We start from the raw sequence: 19,617 nt of genomic DNA, 5'->3' as shown, positions 1-19,617 counted from the left end.
CAAACACATGACCTTAAACAATATCACATCACACAGTAAGTGTACTACTATTAAAAAGCAAAACATTAAAATGACAGGCCATTAACAGTCTCGGGGAAGGAAGAAGAGAGTCAGGGAAAACTATCATCTAACTAATGCCTAGGCTTTTGCCATAGTCTTCTGGTTGGTCTCCCTGCCTCAAGTAGGGAAATTTGTCACTCCAATTTGTCCTTTATTTAGCTGCTAAAATGACTTTCCTAAAGTTCCATTCTTACCATATCACTCTCCTGTTCACTGAACTCCAGTGACAGGTAATAAGTTATCTCCAGGATCAAATATATAGAAACTCCCCTGTCTGGCATTTAACACTCTTCATAACCTGACATCTTACATTTGTACTGCGATTAAACTTTGCTGCTTCATACAGTCTAGGATCATTCAGGTAATACTAGCTTATTTGTAACTGCTCGAACATTTCACCTTATCTCCCATCTTCGTGCTTTTGCACTGGCTGTGCCTCATGCCTGGAATACTCTGCCCCTGCTCCTTTATCTCTTGATCTCTCTTCCTTCATCCTTCAAGACTCAGCTCAACTTCCACTGTCTGCAAGAGGTTGTTTCCAATCCATCCCCAGATGCTAGAGGCTTCCTCTCTGAGATGAACTTCCATCTACTCTATATATAGTTTGTGCTTAATTATTTACATGTTGTTTCTTCCCATTAGACTATGTTCCTTGAGGGCGGGGACTGGTTTTGCTTTTCTTTGTATCCCCAGAACTCAGGATAGTGCTGGCACATGGTAAGCCTTTAGTAAATGATTGTTGACTGACTGACTAGTAGTGGTTGATTTGCCAAGAAAAATGATCCTTAGTCTACAAAGACCAGAAGAGAAATAGCTAACATGGAGCTGTCTCCCTGCAAAAGAAGATGCTCTGAGAGTACCTGGTACCCTTAATGAGTTCAGGTCACTTGGCCAAAATGAATCCAATGCTAAGCTAATAAAAGAGTTGCAAATGTGAGAAAAAGAGAATTGTAGAAATGTAAATATTTCTTAGTTTTGAAAAAGAGGAAGAGAACAATCTGAAAACTTATTTCTTATTCCTAACAATTCTAGAATGTATTTTTTTTAAAGCCAAAGTCTGCCACACACAATTTATTAATATATAAATATTACTGCCTGGAGAGAGGTCCAAATGGGCAAAGTTTCTCCTGCTAACTGAAATGCTATCACCCAAGCAATTGATTTAGAAAAAAAAAACACATTTGTATTTTGAACCTGACAAATAAAAATAAATATGGGCATTCTATATACAAAGAACAACAGAAATGTATGAAAATATGAACCTCTATTACATATAGCTTGTATTTTGAAAAATATTTAACAACTTTTTTCAAAGATATATTGCTTGTCTCTAACTTTTCCTTTCTACATTAAAAACACTTCTCTTCCCCTTTTTGGGCATCATTATTATTAGTGTTGTCTTCCATCTTCTCTTCAGAAAAAACAGACACAAAAAACAAACCAACAAAATAAAAGATCTTTGTAACATAAACGTAGTCAATCAAAACAAATCCATTTGTTAGCCATGTCTGAAAATGAACTTCTCATTCTGTACCACCAGTTCATCCACTGATGGATGGTTGTCAGAAAGTAGGTAGTATGCCTTATCACTGGTAATCTGGAGTTGTAATTTTTCATTGTTATTGATCATCGTCTTTCAAAGTTGTTTTCCTTACAGTATTGTAGTCAACGTATAATTGTTTTCTGGTTTTGTTCACTTTATTCAGTTTTAGTTTTACTCAGCAGCAGTTGGTATAGTTTTCCTAAGTTTCTCTGAATCCATCCCTTTCATCATTTAAGAAATGGTATTCCATTATTTTCATATACATAATTAGTTAAGCCATTCACCAAATAATGGGTACTGTGTGCTTTACTTTCTAGTTATTCACCACACTAAAAAATGCTTTTATGACTTTTTAAACAAATGGGTCCTTTATTTTTTTTTTGATCTTTTTGGAGTATATAACTAGTAGTGGTCACATTGGTTCAAAGGATATACACAGTTTGGTGATGAGGTATAGTTTCAAAATGCCTTCTGTAATAGCTATACAATTCACTGCTTCACTAACACTATGTTAATGTGCCTGTCCTCTCATCCCTTTCAACAATTGTTGTATTTACTGACCTGAGTATGAAGTAAGTACTCAGAGTTTTTTAAAATTTGTATTTTTTAATTATATATTTTAAGCATTTAAAAAATGATAACTTTAATTTCTTCCCTTGAGAACTACCTCTTCATAACCATTGACTAGATACTAAGAAATGGCTAAATGGCTATTTTCTTTAATTTTTAAAATTATTTCCCAATTATATATAACATTTTTAGCAATCATTTTTCAAACTTTAAGTTCCAAATTCTTTTCCTCCTTGCCACTCCTTGAAAAGGCAAGCACATTGATTTCTAATTTAGATGTGAGGTCATGCAAAACATATTCCCATATTAGCTATGTTTAAAGAAAACAGGAACAAAACAAAATAACAAAAATAAAACAAAAAAAAGCATTCTTCAATCTTCAGTGCACTGAATCCATCATTTCTCTGCCTTACAGTTTTACTGGCAATTTTTGTCAATTTTGAGTTCTAGCCCCCAAAGGTTGCATCTTTTAGTTTATTGAACACTAGATTATTGTGGTCATTTACTGCTGTGTATTGTGTACCTGATCTATTCCACTGATTCTCCACTCTATTTCTTTGCCAATACCAGATTGTTTTGATGATTACCACTTTGTAATATAGTTTGAAATCCAGAACTGCAATGCTACCTTCCTTCATATTTTTTCTCATTGATTCCCTTGACATTTTGGACTTTTTGTTCTTCCAGATAACTTTTGTTATTATTTTTTCTAGCTCTGTAAAATCATTCTTTGATAGTTTGATTGGTATGGCATTGAATAAGTAAATTAACTTAGGTAGAATTGTCATTTTTATTATATTGGCTTGACTTACCCATGAGAAATTAATATTTCTCCAATTGTTTAGAACTGTCTATATTTGTGTGAAAAGCATATTGTAATTGTATTTATATACTCCCAGAGTTTTTCTTAGCAGGTAGCCTCTGAAATATTTTATATCATCTGCAATACTTTAAAGGAAATTATTCTTTCTATCTCTTCTGGCTGGTTTTTTTGGTGGTATGTAGAAATGCTGATGACTTATGTGGGTTTATTTTATATCTTGCAACTTTGCTGATGTTGTTAATTGTTTCAACTAGATTTTTGGTTGATTTTCTAAGGTTCTCTAAGTGTACCATCATGTCATCTGCAAAGGGTAATAGTTTTGTTTCCTCATTGCCTATTTTTCAACATAACTAGCATTTCTAGTACAATATTAATAATAATGGTGATAATGGACATCTTTGTTTCACTCTTGATCTTATTGGAAAGACTTCAAGTTTATCCCCATTACAGATAATGATTGCTTTTCATTTTAGTGGATACTACTTACCATTTTAAGAAAGGCTCCATTGATTCCTATGCTTCTAGTGTTTTCAATAGTAATGGGTGTTGTATTTTGTCAAAGGCTTTTTATGCATCTATTCACAAAATCACATATTTTCATTGTTATTGTTATTTATATTGTGAGTTATGGTAATAGTTTTCCTAATATTCCTGATAGAAATCCTATGTGGTCAAGTGTACGATCTTTGTGAAATATTGCTGTAATCTCCTTGCTATTTATTATTTTTTTTCTCTCCAGATTTCTCCATCCTTGCTATATATTATTTCAAATTTTTGTATTGATATTCATTGAGGAAATTGGTCCATAGTTCTCTTTCTCTGTTTTTGTTCTCCCTAGCTTAGGTATCAAAATTATATTCTTTTCATAAAAAAAGAATTTTGTAAGACTCTTTTATGTATTTTTTTCAATTAGTTTGTATAGTATTTGGGTTAATTGTTTCTTAAATGTTTGGTAGAATTCACTTGTGAATCTATTTGGTCCTAAGGATTTTTTCTTAGGGAGCTCATTTATGACTTTCTCAATTTCTATTTTCTAAGATAGGGTTATTTAACTATGGTATTTCCTCTTCTGTTAATCTGGGCAGTTTGTATTTTTGTAAATATTTGCCATTCTACTTAGATTGTCAGTTTTACTAGCATGCAATTAGATAAACTAACTCCTGCTAATTGCTTTAATTTCATCTTCATTGTTGGTGCATTCACTCTTTTCACTTTTAATATTGGTAATTTGGTTTTCTTTTTTTAAAATCAAATTAATCAATGGTTTATCAGTTTTATTGTTTTTGCCCCCATAAAACCAACTCTAAGTTTTATTTATCAGTTTAATGTTTTTTTTTAAACTTTCTATTTTATTAATCTCTCCCTTGATTTTCAGGATTTCTATTTGGGTATTGAATTGGAGATTTAAAATTTGTTCTTCTAGTTTTTTTTTTTTAGTTGCAAGCCCCATTCATTGATCTCTCTTTTATTGATTTACATATTCAGAGATATAAATTTTCCCCAAGTGCTGCTTTGGCTGCATTCCATAAATTTTGGAATGTTGTCTTATTGTGTCATTCTCTTTAATGAGAAAATTGATTGTTTCTGATTTGTTCTTTGACACATTCTTTTGGATTAGATCATTTAACTTCTAATTGGCTTTTAATCTTTGCTCCCACAGCCCTTCATTAAAAGTAATTTTTATTGCATTATGATCTAAAGAGGGTACATTTAATATTTTTGCTTTTTCTGCATTTGGTTGTGAAGTTTTAATACCTTAATATATAGCCAATTTTTGTGAAGGATCCCTGTACAACTGGTAAAAAGATATACTTTCTATTCCCATTAAGTTTTCTTTAGAGGCCTCTCATATTTAAATTTTCTAATATTCTGTTCATCTCTTCACATCTTTCTTATTTATTTTATGGTTAGATTTATCTAGCTCTGAAAGGGAAAGTTGAGGGCCCCAACTTGTATAGTTTTACTTTCTATTTCTTCCTGTAATTAAAAAATTTAGATGCTATCCTACTTGATGCATATATGTTCAGTATGATACTAATTCATTGTCTGTGGTTCCCTTTAGCAAGTTGTTGTTTCCCTACTTGTCCTTTTTAGTTAGGTCTATTTTTGCTTTTGCTTTATGTGCGACCATGATTGCTACCCCTGCCTTTTTTACTTCAGCTGAAGCAAAGTAGATTCTGCTCCAGTTTCTTATTTTAAATCTTTGTTTTAAATGAGTTTCTTGTAAACAACATATTGTTGATTTCTGGTTTCTAGTACATTCTGCTATTCACTTCTGTTTTATGAGTAAATTCATCCCATTAGCATTCATAGTTATAATTGGTAACTGTGTATTCCCTCCATCTTATTTTCTTCTGTTTATCCTTTTCTCTCTCTTTTTATCCTGTTCCCTCCTCTAAAGTCTGTTTTGCTTCAGACCACTAGCTTCTTTCTTCTCCCCTCCCTCTTATTACTTTCCCTTTCTATTATCCCCTTTCCCTCCTACTTTCCTCTTGGTTAAGATAGATTTCTCTTACCAATTTTGTGAGTGTGTGTGTGCACACGCTTATGTGTGTGTGTGTGTGTGTGTGTGTGTGTGTGTCTGTGTGTCTGTGTGTATTCTATTTTGGAACCAATTTAAGATGTAAGGTTCACATGTTGCCCGACACTCCCTACCATTTTCCCTTTCACTGTAAAAACTTTTGCACCTCTTTCATGTGACATAATTTTTCCTATTTTTTGTCTTCCTTCCCCATTTTCCCAAGGCGTCCCTCTTTCTACCCTATCCATTTTTTTATATCATATCAACATAATTAACACATTTTCACACCCTCTTTCTATATGGAATCCTTTTAACTGTCCAAATAATGATAAAGTTCTTAGATAATACCTGTATTGTTTTATCATATAGAAAGAAACACAATTTATCCTTATTGAGTACCTTATGATTTCTCTTTCATGTTTACCTTTTATGCTTCTCTTGTAATTGAAAGTTATAGTTTCTATTCAGCTCTGGTCTTTTCATCGGGACAGCTTGAAACTGCTCTATTTCATTCAATATTCATTTCCCCCCTTGTTTTCCCAGTTTTGCTGGGTAGGTTATTCTTGATTGTAATGCCAGCTCTTTTGCTTCTGGAATATCATCTTCCAAGCTTTCCACTCCTTTAATATGGTTGCTGTTAAATCTTGCGTGACCTTGACTGTGCCTCTGTGGCTTGGTATTTGAATGGTCTCTTTCTTGCTAGATGAAGTATTTTCTCTTTAACCTGGGGTCTCTGGAATTTGGCTATAATATTTCTGGGAGTTTTCATTTTGGGATCTCTTTCAGGTGGTAATTGGTAGAGTCTTTTAATTTCTATTTTACCTCCTGGTTGTAAGATATCAGGCAGTTTAACTTGATAATTTCTTCAAATATGATCTATAGGTTCTTTCTCTACTTGTAACTTTCAGATAATCCAATAATTCTTACATTATCTCTTTGAGCTCTTTTCCAGGTAAGTTGTATTTCTGATGGAATATTTCACATTTTCTTTTATTTTTTCATTCTTTGGACTTTATTTCTTGATATTTCATTGAATCATTAGCTTCCTTTTGTTCAATGTTAATTTTTAACACTTATTTTCTTCAGTGAGCTTTTATATCTATTTTTCCATTTGACCAATTCTGCTTTTTAATGAGTTTTCTTTTTTTTTTTAAAAGGAGTTATTTTCATCAGTGAATTTTTTTGTACCTCTTTTTCCATTTTGCCAGTTCTGGTTTTTATTGTGTCCCTTTGACCAAACTATTAATTGTCTTTTCATAATTTTCTTCCTTTGTTTCATTTATTTGCCTAATTTTTCCTTTACCACTCTTATTTGACTTTGAAAATTATTTTTAGCTGTCTCAGGAATTTTTGTCAGGCTTGTGTCCAATTCACATTTAAAGAAATAATATTTCCCCCAATTAGACACAAAAACAGTTTTTAACATTCATTTTTGAAAATTTGAATTCCAAATTCTCTCCACCCTTCCCCCCTCCCTGAGATAATATGCAATCTGATAGAGATTATATATCACATTTTTTTCTTCAAGGCTTTGTTTGTGTTCTTTTGAGATCATTGTCTTCTTCTGAGTTTATATCTTGATCTTCCCTGTCACTGAAGTACCTTTTAATGTTCAAATTCTTTTTTGTTGTTGTTGTTGTTTGTTCATTTTTCTACCCTATTTCTTGATTTAAAACTTTCTGTTAATGTTGGGCTCTATTTCCAGAGTTGGGGGGGAGGGGCTCTCAATCAAGTTTAAGGCTTTTTTGTGCTGCTGTTTTCAGAACTAGTTCTAAGGATTTGGATGTTTTTGGTGCTTGCAAGGTGGTTTAATCTGGGATGAGGTATGGTCAAAGGTCTTTTTGTCTTTAGTCCTTTTTCATGAAGGACCCCTGATCCTTTGGGATTGCAATTGATACTGCTCCTCATGGCCCCTCCTCCCTTGAGACTGGAAATGCTTCTGTTCCTCAGTGTTTTTGATCCCTTAAGGCTGGAAGTGATACTACCCCTCAGGGCTTTCACTACTTGTTGACCAAAAATGCTCTACTCTGTCCTTGAACTTGTCAAGCAGAATTTGTATCCAGCACTCTGCAATCTCTTTCTGATCAATTGCCAAGTCCCCTTACCATTTCTAACTTGGGAGCTCTTAAAGCTGATGCTGCTTCTGTCTCTACCACCTAGTCCCACCACTGGTGTTTCATCTATGTGGACTCTGGGCCAGCCTCCTCCCCCTATGTCATAGATTTCTCTTTCCAACTTCCTATGTTATCTTTGGCTGGAAGAAGGTCTCATTCTGCCCTTTTTGTTTCTTGCTCTGCCAGTCCATGCTTTAATTTGCAGTGTTATTTTAAAATTGCTTGGAAGAGAATGTTGGGAGAGTTCAGCTGAGTGCTTCTCTACTGCACCATCTTGGCTCCACCTCCTGAAATCCTTTTCTTTATATTTTGAGTCTATTCCCATTATACATTGGATATGAGACATTTTTATCAGAAAAAAACTCACTGCCATGATTTTCTTCCATTACCTATTTCCCATCTAATTTTAACAGCATTGCTTTTGTTGTGTTGAAGATTTTTCTGTAATCAAAATTTTCCTGTCATTCTCTTGACCCTGTTCCATCAAGAGCTCTTTCCCTATCCATTTTTCAAAAGGCATTTCCTTTCGCTCTTCAATTTGCTTGTGATATGATCTTTTCTATTATCCATTTGGTCTAGTAGGTCTAGTATCCATTTGACACTGATTGTGGTAGATGATGTGAGAAAATCATTCTAACTTTAATTTCTGCTAGATTGGTTTCCAGGTTTCCTAGCAGTTTTTGTCAAAGTCTTTGTTCAGAAGTTTCTTTCTTTCATGTCTTCTGTACCTAATTTATTCCAATGATGAACTATTCTGGTTTTTAACCAGTACTAAAGGGTTTCTATATTGTAGTATAGTTGTGCTGGGTCTTCTTGCTTCCCACTTTTTTCCTTGAGATTCTTGATCTTGTATTCCTTCAGGTAAATTTCATTTATTTTAGTTTCATATGGCAATCCTTTGATAAATTGATACATCAATGAATAAATGAATTAATTTATGAAATATGGTTATTTTCATTATATTGCTATTTCTTAACTATGAGCCATATGAATTCCTTTCCATTTATGTTAATTTATTTTATGTAATAAAGGTTTTTTTTTTTTTTAGAAACAAGGGTATCCTGAGGGTACTTCTACAGTAAACTTGTGTCCCTTTGGGTTGAAGTTTTGCTTCCTAGGTGCTTTCTTAAAATGTGATGTTTGTACCAGGATATTGTGCATTTAGTATAGTTCTAGTACATAATACTGTAGCTTTAAATGTATAGTCTCTCTCCAGTGAGGTGATAGATGGTGGAAGGTAATGTCTGGTGATTCAGAAAGAACTATGAAATTAATTTCCATTTAGGCATTAATGTGTGGTATTTTCACATCTGTGTAGTTACTTGTGGGGAAAATAAATATATCAATTTCTCTCAGTAGATGGGTATGTCCTAAAATAGATCTTCCTGTTCTTTTTGTTAGGTTTTGATTAAGAATAGAAATACTATATATAGACCTAAAGGGCAAAGAAAAACAGAGGTTTTGAGGAGTAATTAGACTAACTCCATATATAGAACTTTCATGAGGGCCTAGGTTAAATTCTGGCTCCACTGCTTTATATGATTAAGCATCTAGAACTGGAAAGGGACATTGGAGGCCATCTGGGCCTGTTCCCTCATTTCATAGATGAGTCATGTGAGACCTAAGAAGGTTAAATAACCCAACCAAGGTCACCTGGCTAATGTTAGGAGCAGGGTTTGAATCCTTTGATTTCAAAGCCAGTGCTCTTTTAATTATATCATACTCCTCTCCTGTCCCCAATACATACACTTGATAGCTTTGTAATCTTGGGCAAGTAATTTTCCTTTTCTGTGCTTCAGTTTATTTATATAAAGTAGCTGAAAAACATCTATGTTCCCTTTCAGGTCTAACTCTTGCCATTGGATAAAGTGCAAGGTTTAGCAATATAAATTAAGGGAATACATGGTAAGTTCATCTTTTAAGCAAAATGTAAAAATATAGAAACTTATAAAGCTATGTCTCATGTTGCTGTGGATTATCAGACTTTCAAGTTAGTGCTGAATACAAGATCTGTAGATGACAGTTAACAACTGACATCTAAAAAAATCATAATAAAAGAAAGAATTTTGCCAAGGGAGGGTTATTAAAATTTAATTTGGGTAACTCCATATACTGTTTGCTAAGAGAAGTGTTAAAGGAATTAAGAAAGTATTTTTTTCCTGAAATAATTTTTTTTAAAGTCTCTGAAGAGTTTTGTAAAAGATTACTAGGTAAGGATCATCCAAAAAATGAATTGGTAGGTTTTTTTTTTTATTATAGATCTAATGTTAGACTGCTGATTCTCAAAGAACTCAAAGATTTATAGACTACAAAGAATTCCTTCCCCCCAATATCATGAATACTTTTTTTTACAAGAAGAAAGTCAGGAAATGTTGAACACAGCAATCACTAAATAACAGCATAAAAGGTAATGTTTAATATCTAGTAATAATCAATAATTAGCATTTAAATAGTACCTTAAGGTTTGCAAAGTGCTTTACACATGTTCACTCATTTGATCCTCACAATAAACTAGTGAGGAAGGTGCTATTATCATGATAGAGGTTAAGTGACTTGCCCAGGGTCATGCAGCTACTAAGTTGTCTAAATTAGGATTTGAACTCAGGTCTTCCTGACTCTAAGCCATTTGTATAAGAAAGTAGAACTATATCTAATCTAAAGAAAACAATGATGGGAAAAAAAGAACAAGTGAAATAGACTAATTTATAGGTGAGGTCTGTTCTTGAGGTAACATACATTTTTCCTACTAGTTTTAGAAAAAAAGTATTGATCCCTTTTTGTTTTATTTTACCATCACTTCTGAATTTATGCGTCTTCTGTCAATTACCCAGTGAGCCATCCTTTGTGACAAAGAAAATAAGCAAGCTGAGTAGAACTATATATTATATCAACTGAGTCTGATGGTATATGCAATTTTTACACCCATAAACTTCTGCCTTTGTAAGGGAGAACTACATTTTTTTGATTCTCAGGGACCAAGATTGGTCATTGTGTTTATACAATGTTCAGTTGGGTTTTTTCGGTTGTGCTCTTCATTTACATTATTGTAGTTTCTACATATATTATGTATGTTGTTTTTTTTGGTTCTGCTTTATGTAACAGGGATGATCAAGGAAATTCTGATTTTTTGGACTGGAGCGTTTGTCTCACATGGAACTATATATTAGTTTTGTCCCCTTGATGAGGGATATCTGCCTTACTGGCATAACACAAACTCTCAGTTGGTCCCTAGTGTAAAAGAAGAGTTAGCACTGGAAAAGCAACCCAATGAAGAAGGGTCCAAAGGAAAATGCAACCTTACTCTTAAAAGCTATAGTGGGGAGCCTCTCCAACTGGAATCCATCACTCCCGAGGCTCAATGGCCAAGCTTATTTGACATAGCCTCCTAAGAGATGTCTGAATCCAACAAATCAGAGGTTCCCTTTACCACCTTTAATTCACTCTATATTAACTTATTTACATTAGTTCATACTGTATTCCCATTTTCTGCATTCTTCATGTTTATTACCAGTAATATTCTATTACATCAACATACTACAGTTTGCTTCACTGTTCTTCAGTAGACAGATAATTAATTTGTTGTCACAAGAAGTGCCGCTATGATGATTAGTATATGCATGGAGTCTTTCTGCCTTTGCTGTCTTTGGGGTATATGCCTACCAGTAGAATCTCTGGGTCAAAGAAAGATGACTCAGAAAAGAAGGTTATTGCAACCAAAATCCTTAGCAATGTCAAATTGTTTAACATCAGAAGTGCATATCATTTTATTAGTGGAAATGATATTAAAGAATATGTATTAATATCTACCCTACTATTATGCACTGAAGGCCATGGGACTTTTCCATCTGACTTGTAACTGATACCTTCTATATATGTTCTCTTTCCTATTAGAATGTGAGCTCCTCAAGGGCAGGAATTGTCTTTGTATCCCCACTGCTTGGAATAGTTCTTTGCACATAGTAAGTTCTTAATAAATTCTTCATTTATTCACTACAGATATCTTTTTCAATTTTTTTTATCATAGTTCCAAATTAACTTTCAGAATAGTTGGACCAACTCATAGTTCCACCAACAATGCATTAGTGTGTTGGTCATTCCACAAATCCCCCAACTCGGGCTACTTTGTGGGAACAATATTAAAGATATCAAAAACTGAGAAAAATATTAAACAATTGTGAAAATAAATTATGGCTATTATTATGAGTACAAAAGGTAGTCATGATGATATTCACAACCACTAATATATTTACTTATTTTCTTTTTGTAAAACTATGAGAATAATTTACCACATGTATAGTGTCCTAAAATGTTTGGTATAGTTTTTAGCTTTAATAGCTTAATAACTTTAATAATTTGGGAGAATTCTAATACTTTTGGGGATTGGGTGTTGAAGATATACTTCATGAAAATATGAGAAGGGAAGAGAGTGGCTTTTGGATATAGAACTCTACAGAAAATCACATCTATATAGTCAAAAAATTCATTGAAAAATACGAAGTAACAGAAGATCCTGCTGAGCTTATTTCTTGACTGTACAAAAGCATTTGATTTGTAGAATAAAATGTAACTTAAAGACCACCTTTCAACAGTTTCTCCCATCATTATGTTAAAGTCATGTGAGGAAAAAAGACCATAAAGGAGTCAAAAAAATCTCAGCACTTCAAAAATGGAAAGGGTCTTAAAGAGAATTATGATCAGAGTGTAGCTGAACAAGACGCTCTTCTAAATTATACTTCTCATGTATCTGGCTTTTGCTTTAAAACCTCTACTCAGGGGAATTTGTTATTTGGTGAGGCAGTTCATTCCACTTTAGGAAGATTCACCCCCCCCCCTTCCTTAAGCCTCTCTTTGCTTCTTTAAGTTTTCTCATCAAGGAGGACTCTGGCAAGAATCTTGACAGCAATGATTAAGAGAAACATCCCCCTGTCATTGTCACAAAACAATCTATTTCTTTTACCTTTATAGAGATGCATCATGGAGGCATCCTTGAACTCCTAGGTTATAACCTCCTCTTATTATATAACCTGGAAATTTTCAGTCAGCTCTTCTATGAGCAATGGACCCCCCACCCTGTAAATCTCAGCTGGAAAAGAATCAGCACCTGGTTCTTTGCCACACAAAAGGAGCCTACAGCAAATTGGGATGTTTTGAGTACTGTGGGTAAGTTCACTTACCTTGGCAGTGTACTTTCCAGGAATGTGCACATTGATAATAAGATTGATGCAGGCATTGCCAGAGCTAGCTTAATGTTTGGGAGACTCTGAAGGAAAATGTGGGAGAGAAGAGATATTAGACTGACTCCCAAACTGAAGGTCTACAGAGCCATTGTACTAACCTTATTATTGTATAACTGTGAGTATACCAATGCGATGCCAGGAAAGTGAATCACTTCCATTTGGATTTTCTTAGAAAGATTCTTAGGATCATCTGGCAAGATAAGAAACCAGGCACTGAGGTCCTTTCTCAAACTAGACTGCCAAGCATTCAAACTCTACCATAGAGAGTACAATTCTGATGGGCTGGCTATGTGTTGTTCCAATGCCAAACATGTGCTTTCCCAAAAAAAAAGAATTTATGGAGAACTCACAAAGGGCAAGCACTCACATGGTGGTCAGAAAAGGTGATACAAGGACACTCTCCAGGTCACTCTTAAGAACTTTGGATGTAACTTTGTGACTCGGGAGACACTGGCACAGGATCAGCCAGCATTATGAGCAAAGCTCAAAAGAAATGGGAGATGTGCAAATTTAGAGAATCCTTCCAAATGTTCACATGGAATATTTATGCCTGACCTGTGGTAGAGCATTGTGCACTTGTATTGGTTTAATCAGCCACAGTTGGACACACTATAATTTGACTCTAGCATTGTGATGTCATTTTGCTCCTCTTGGAGAATGAAGGACAACAATCAACCAAGGCTTCTCATACCAATTGTTAGGTTTATCCTCTGGGGCCAAGCAGAAATGACTGAATCATTCCAGTGCCAATCCTTCAGGTACTTGAAGACAAATAACATATCTACATTAAATTTTCTCTTTTTTTCTTGGCTAAATGCTTTCATTTCCTTCAATTGATTTCCATCACTATCTCAGTTAACATTGGGATGCTCTCCAGATCACTGGTGTGAATAAATAATGAGAGAATAAGACTGAAGCAAATGACTAAGATATCGCACTATTGCAGAATATAACAGGACTATCACCTCTCTAGTCCTGGATACTGTGACTCTCTAATTGAAGCATAAGATATATAACTTTGTGGGGTTTTTTTGATTTGGTTATATATTTTTAGCACTTATTTTTTTAAATTGAGTTCCAAATTCTCACTCTTACTCAAGCCCCTCTCCTACCCGTTGACAAGGCAAATGATATATCAAATATACATGTGGAATCATGTATAACATATTTCCATATTAGTCATGTTGCAAAAAAATAAGCAAGTGAAAAAAATATTTCAGTTTATGCTCAGAATTCATCAGTTCTTTCTCTGAAGGGTGGATGGTATTTTTTTTTTTAATATCAGTCCTTTGGAATTATCTTGGATCATTTTATTGAACACAGTTGTTTTTACAGTTGTTCATTATATTATTGCTGTTACTTTGTACAATGTTAGTCTGGTTCTGCCCACTTCACTTCATGTCAGTTCATATAAGTATTCCTAAGCTTTTTCCCTGAACCATCCTGTTTCTCATTTTTTATAGCACAACAGTATTCCATCATAATCACATGCAACAACTTGTTTAGCCATTCCCCAGTTAAAGTGTATCCCCTGAATTTCCAAGTCTTTGCTTCTACAGTGCTACTATAAATATTTTATACATATAGTTCCTCTTCCCTTCACTCTGATCTCTTTGGAATACAAACCTAAGAGTGGTATTACTGGGTCAAAGGGTATGCATGGTTTTATAATCCTTTGGGTGTAGTTCCAAATTGATCTTCAGAATGGTTGGACCAGTTTTTATTTTTCCACATCCCCTCTAGCTTTTGTCATTTTTTTCTTTTTGTTTGTTTTGTTAGCCAATCTGATAGGTGTGAGGTATCACCTCAGGGTTGTTTTAATTTATATTTCTCTAATCAATAGTGATCTGGAGTGTTTTTCATGTGATAATTTTAAATTTTTCTGCTTGTTTATTTCCTTTGAATATTTATCAATTGAGGAATGGCTTTATTTTTATAAATTTGACTCAATTCTCTATATATTTGAGAAATGAGGCCTTTATCAGAGAATCTTGCTGTGAATTTCTCTCTCATTTTCCTACTTCTAATTTTGGCTAAATTGGTTTTATTTGTGCAAAGTGTTTCATGTAATCAAATCTATTTTACTTCATTTGACCCTCTCAATCTCATATTTGGACATAAACTCTTCTCTTATCCATGGGTCTTACAGGTAAAATGTTCCATGCCACCCTAATTTGCTTATGTTATCCTTTATGTCTAAGTCATGTAACCATTTTGGCTTTATCTTGGTATGTATACGTTATGAGATTCTGGTCTGTACCTAGTTTCTGCCAAACTGTTTTTTTAACATATAACATTGTCAACTCAGTTGAACCTGTTGTTAAATGATACACTCTGGATTTTTTCCTTCATATGAACTGTCCAGCTACTTTTCCCCTACCCCTCTCCTATTGAACTTGCAAATGACCGTCACATAGTTATTTATATCAGAGTTGGACTTAAACTGAGATGTTCTTGAATCTGAGGCCAGTTCTTTTTGTCATGCTGTTCCTAATCTATCGCTGTCTATGAATTTATCCAAGTCATTGGTTAAAATTTTGAAACAATACAGAAGCAAGCACCAATCTCTTCATGAAACATCAATGGTGCAGTCTACTGGAGATTTACTTTTAAGATGATATACAATTATTAATCAGTCAACAGATACTTATTGGATACCTATTGGGACCCAAATATAAAGAAGAGAAGAATAAAGACAAATCAACAAGCATTTACTTTCTATTTGCCAGACATTGTACTAAACATGATTAATACAAAGAAAAGTAGTACTTCTTCTCAAGGAACTTATATTGTAATTATTTAGTCTGGCCATTAATCCAATTTTGTATTGGATTGTACTAATCTTAGTAAATTGCTGTGTCTTACCCCCCCCCGAAAATGTTAATACTTCTTGTACAGTTGTCTAGTGAACAACTCTTCTCCAAGACAGTGCTATAATGGCACATCTATAAAATCTGTTGTCAGCCATGTACTTGAATCCTGTACAGTTTGGCAGGACTGCTATAGAACTTGCTTTAAAGTTATTGAAATGTAGATTTTCTCTGTCATGAGAGATGAGTAGTAATAAAAGTCAAGGGGTTCAGAGTGCTACTCTGTGAAATTCAATTCCTTTTGGGAGTAGTCATGGTGACCACATTGGGTGCTAATCTATTGAAGAGGAAAAGAATATGGAAATAATGTAATTAGACAATGGAAGTGACAGGTTCTTCCTTTTTGTTGAATGATTTTGTAATGTTGGTATCTGATAGTGGCTTTGGAACCTATTTCTGGATTCAGTTTTATTTATTTTCCTACATCTAGTTTTCATCCAGGTGCTAGTTGAGTTCATCAAAGTTTGGCCATGTTTCCCCCTTTCCACCCACATCTTCAACATGGTAAACATTTTAAATGCTCTTTAAATTGACTTAAGTGTTCTTTAAGTTTCAGAATGTTAAGTGTATTTAAAATGTCACGTTATTTATTTTTGCAATCACAACTTTATGTTTAAGTGGAATCTTAGGAAATGTTTTGACCAATTATATTTTTTCTCTTATTTTTTGTTTATATTAGAGAGATAGATAGCTAGTGAGAGAGAGAGAGAGAGAGAGAGAGAGAGAGAGAGAGTGTGTGTGTGTGTGTGTGTGTGTGTGTGGTCCTGTTAGCTCTGCTCTGATCATCAGGAGAGCTGATTGTTTTTTCTTTTGTAAATGCCATTCTTAAAATCTACATTCATACCATATAATGCAAGGAGGAGCTATGAGTGCTGAATGTAGTATGAAGTTTATTGTTTTAATTGCAACCAGGATGATTTGTAGTATTTAACAATTCTAGTGCCATTTATCTTTCATGTTTATAACTCTGGGACTGTATAAGCAAATAGATTATAACTCTGTACCTGAATGTACTCCTCTACAGTTTTATTGGTAATAAAAAGGCATGCTGACTCTTTTGAGAACTGATTCTGTTTTTTACCTTCTCTATTGCTGTGGGAGAGATGAAATGAGGCTTGTTTTCATGACTTTGCAGCTCCTACTCACTATTCCTTTGGGTGGCATATTCAGTTTTCTTTTTTCCCCCCCTAGACTCTTGCTTCTTTGAATGGCTGCCTTTTGAGATCCAAATGATCTAGAAGTTAGCAGCAACACAATGAGTGTGTGCAGTTGGCAAATGGAGATAACTCAGTAGGAAATATTCAAATCATACATTCACCATACCACCTGAGATGAGCCTAGAAGGAAGCTAGGGATTCTAAGAAGTGAGGTTGAAGAGAGAGTGATTTCCTGGCATGGGGGACAGACTAAAGAGTTTTCCTTGAGTCAATCAGGAGCCAAACAAGACTTTGGAACAGAAGAGTGATATGTCTAATCAACAAGCATTTATTTACCACCTGCTATTTGCCTGGTACTGGGTATATACAAAGAAAAAAATGAAACCATTCCTGCCCACAATCAGCTTACTTTCAGGGTAGATAAAATTTACATCTATAAGCATATGCAAAATATCTTTTTAAGAAACAGAGAGCATTAGCAAATGGGAAAACAGGAAAAGCCTCAGGTAGGTGGCATTTGAGCTGAGTCTTGAGGGAAACCAGGGATTATAGGAGATTGAAGTAAAAGGGGAATGCTTTCTGCTTATGGGGGAATAGTGTATTCAAAGGAAGACTCTGTGTGTGAAGCATCAACAAGGCTAATATTTGAAGAGTTCCAGAAGGGAAGCAATGTACATTAAGGTTGGAAAGGTAGGTTGGAGCTAGGTTGAAAAAGCCTTTAAAATGTCAAAGAGTGGAGTTCATGTTTAATCTTAAAGGTGATAGGGATCCACTGCAATTTTATTGAACATGGTAGTGATGTGGTTATACTTGTCCTTTAGAGATACCACTTTGCTAAATGTGTGGGAATCTATTTCAGTAGTCCAGACAAAAGGTGTTGAGAATCTGTGTAAGTAGATGGAAAGTTGATAGATGTCAGAGAAGTTATACAACTGGGGACAATTATAAGGCTGTAAACCTAGGTGACTGGAAGGATTGAAGTATGCTCAGGAGAATCATGAAAGTTTGGTGAAAAGGTGAATTTGGGAGGAAATAAATTTTGGAGACATTGGGTTTTAGATGCCTATGGGAAATACGAGTGGAGTTGTCTAGTAGCAAGCATTTGACTGAGCTAGCCAGTGCTGGAGTGTAGTGCTGGAAATAGAGAACTGGTAGTGATTTGGAAAGAGGTAATAATTGAAGCTAGAGGAACTCCTGAAATTACCCAGAAAGAGTAAATAAGAGCAAAGAGTGTAATAGACATGCCTTGGAGGATACTGAATGCTAAAGAACGGGAAAATAGATGAAGATTCAGTAAAAGACATTAAGAAATAGTGATCAGTCACTTAGGAAAGGCAAGAAAGATCAGTATCACAGAAGCCATGGGAAGAAGGGCACCTAGTGGTATACTGAATTGAGCACTGGGCCTAGAGTTGGGAAGACCTGAATTCAAATCTGGCCTCAGATACTTACTAGCTATGTGACTCTGGGCAAATTCCTTAACCTCTGTTTGCCTTAGTTTCTTCATATGTAAAATGGGAATAATAATAACACCTAATTCTTAGGGTTGTTGCAAGGATCAAATGAGATAACATTTCTAAAATGCTTAGCCTATGTACTTGGCACATAGTAGGTGATATAGAAATATTAGATGATTGTTATTATGCGAGATAATAATTGTAAAGTAAGTGCTTGGCACATAGTAAGTGCTTATAAATGTTAGTTTTTTCTTCTTATTATTATTAGGAGAGGATGTCTAGGAGGAGGGGTAATGCAACAACTTTAGACACTATAGAGAGGTCAAGTTGAATGAGTTCTGAAATAGGACATGGAAGTTACAATTGAAAGATCATTGATGACCGTATAGAAAGCAGTTTCAGTGGAGTGGGAATACACAGAATGCAAGAGTAGAGACCTTGTCCCATCCCTGAGAGCCATTTCTTACTGCTTTAAGTGAGATGTTCCTTACCCTTTAAAAACCCAATTAATATAACTGATAAGATACTCTATGCCCTGATCAGGGGGAAAAAGAAACAACTCTGAATTATGGAATCAATCAATTAAAGGTACTAACTAGGAATATGTTGAATGAAAGCAGATGACTGCCACATGTGTTCAGTTGAAGAGAATCAGCCACTCCCTATGGGACTTGGATAAAGCTTTAACTCAGCTTGATAACTGAGGCTGGCCTGCCATTGGAATACAGGTGTCGAACTCAGCTCCAGCTAAACTACTGAGAGGGAATTGCTTGGAGGCAGAGGTGGGGTGGTGACAATGGGCAACAAGGCATGATTGAGTCTTGCTCTCCTAAATACTCAAAGGATGACTTTTTGATGATTTGGGCTTCCCATTGGTGTTGTGTAGTAGTAGTTTATGGAAGTGTTTGTATTGGGAACTGAGGATAAACTAGTCACACCAATGACAGGTAGTGTCAGGACTTTACAAGGTTGTTGACCTTTGAAGCCTAGAAAAAAAGCTACGCACACTAAAGGAGAAATTCTTGAGGAATCCACATACGGAAGAAAAGAACTTCCAAAACCCAAGACCTATGAATTACCTTTTGGCCACGTGTGCTCTTAAACTTTTACCATCTTCTCTTCAGGTACCTTGTCTATGCAAGGGGAGAATGTGACATAGACTCCCAAGGGGGATGTTTATTATCCCATCTCTTCTTACTGTATCATCTCAATAAATATTCCTTTCTAAAAGCCCATTAAGTCTGGCATTAGTCAGCTACCTTCTT

General features: G+C 34.7%; 1 protein-coding gene across 2 annotated transcripts in view; it reads left to right on the top strand.

The window, feature by feature from the left end:
• Positions 1-19,617, top strand: part of PDE3A (phosphodiesterase 3A) — a 382,388-nt gene that overhangs the window by 56,770 nt on the left and 306,001 nt on the right. The window lies entirely within an intron of this gene.

Source organism: Phascolarctos cinereus, unplaced genomic scaffold (assembly GCF_003287225.1).
Source record: "Phascolarctos cinereus isolate Bilbo 61053 unplaced genomic scaffold, phaCin_HiC Scaffold_1;HRSCAF=81, whole genome shotgun sequence".
Classification (NCBI taxonomy): Eukaryota; Metazoa; Chordata; class Mammalia; order Diprotodontia; family Phascolarctidae; genus Phascolarctos; species Phascolarctos cinereus.
Note: the sequence above shows the minus strand (reverse complement) of the source record. Positions and strands in the feature narration are given on the sequence as shown.